Source organism: Callionymus lyra, chromosome 8 (assembly GCF_982586985.1).
Source record: "Callionymus lyra chromosome 8, fCalLyr1.hap1.1, whole genome shotgun sequence".
Lineage (NCBI taxonomy): Eukaryota > Metazoa > Chordata > Actinopteri > Syngnathiformes > Callionymidae > Callionymus > Callionymus lyra.
Window position 1 is genome coordinate 2,212,747 of NC_141825.1, and position 1,628 is coordinate 2,214,374.

Consider the following 1,628-nt stretch of genomic DNA (forward strand, 5'->3'; position numbering starts at 1 on the left):
CCTCCTGTGAGACTGAGCGGTATGGAGGGATAGGAGGGAGCAGGGCACTCAATAGAGGACGGCAGGGAGGGGCGGGGTCAGCGAGGCGGTCCCAGTCTCACCATATGTTACTTTTTCACATTTTAAATCCAAATAAAAAATCATATATATATATATATATATAAAGTGGCCTCTTGAGAAATTAATAATTGTATCATTTGTTTATAATATTTCTAAAAATCTTTATTGGGGTGGTTTGGCAGAGGTCTTCATGAGATCTGGGAACGCAGCATCCCATTGAAGCGCACCTGTTATCTACGCTGGCCCAGTGCAAAACAAATTGACAAACTTTGAAACTAAATTAAAATTTCCTGAAAAAAATGTACAAACTTAATACAATACCACAAAATACTACAAATTAAAACACATTTTAATTATACTATTACATACATCATACAGAATGAAATACATTATTATTTAAAAACTAAAGGAAAACTGTTAACAACCTGTCCTCTGCACCAGAAAAGCAGATATATTTTCTACGCACTCATCACAAACAGACACAAAGACACTGCACATAACAAATTATATATATCAGTGGCGACTGGAGATTTATTTTCAGATGGGGCTCTTGTTTGCAGAGCTGTTGCTGTCCATCCAGTGCTGTTCACTGTTACCCAATCAGAATACACCAAATGATATATATAAAAAAAACAATAGAAAAAAATAATCCTTCCTATGCACCAGCACCATCCATCCATGCATCCATCGTCATCCGCTTATCCGTCGCCGGGTCGCGGGGGCAGCAGCTTCAACAGGGAGCGAACACCCTTCTTCTCCCAGCTCTGACTGAGGGATCCCAAGACGTTCTCATGCCACTGAAGAGATATGAGTGATAATTTCTACCAACTAATCATTATAACACACGAAGACACTGGAAATATATACGTATATATATATCCTTGTCGGAAGCTGCGTGGGATACGTTGTGTGGGGACCTGGCCAAGAGATGGCGCTGTGGGATGAGTTTGGTGTTAGTTGTTTTTCTCCCGTATGTAAATAAAGTACGAGAGAGACACCGGTTAGTGTGTGTGTGTGTCCGTCTCCAGAAACGATCAAACTAAAGAAAAACTCTTCCATCCTGGTTCGTCTCACTGACGTTGCCGTGGAGATGCGACACTCAGAAGGGCGATTATATACCTGTATATAACTAGTAGTCAAATTTAAATGTCGGCGAAACCCCTTTCCTCAAAGTTAAAAAAAAAAAGAAGATTTTATATCACATAATAAATAATCAGAACTCAAATCATTGCAAATATGGTTTATCAATGTAAAGACTCTCACAAACATTTAAGCAATGAATGTTGGTGATTATTTTTCTAATTAAAAAATGATAAATTATAATAAACAGTTTTAATCATATTGAATATAAAAAGATTAAAAAATAATAACGGCAAAAAAACTGGCAAATCGATGGGAGGGGGGCAACCTAGCGCTATCTAGCGGCCAGCCACCACCCCTGTGTCGGAAACGATCACAGATATTCTACGTTTGTGTAGCGACACGTATTACACACCAGGGGAGCTAGAGTCATCATGCCTGAGAGAGGTAAGAATAATATGTATAGTTTACTCCATCAAACGCATTTG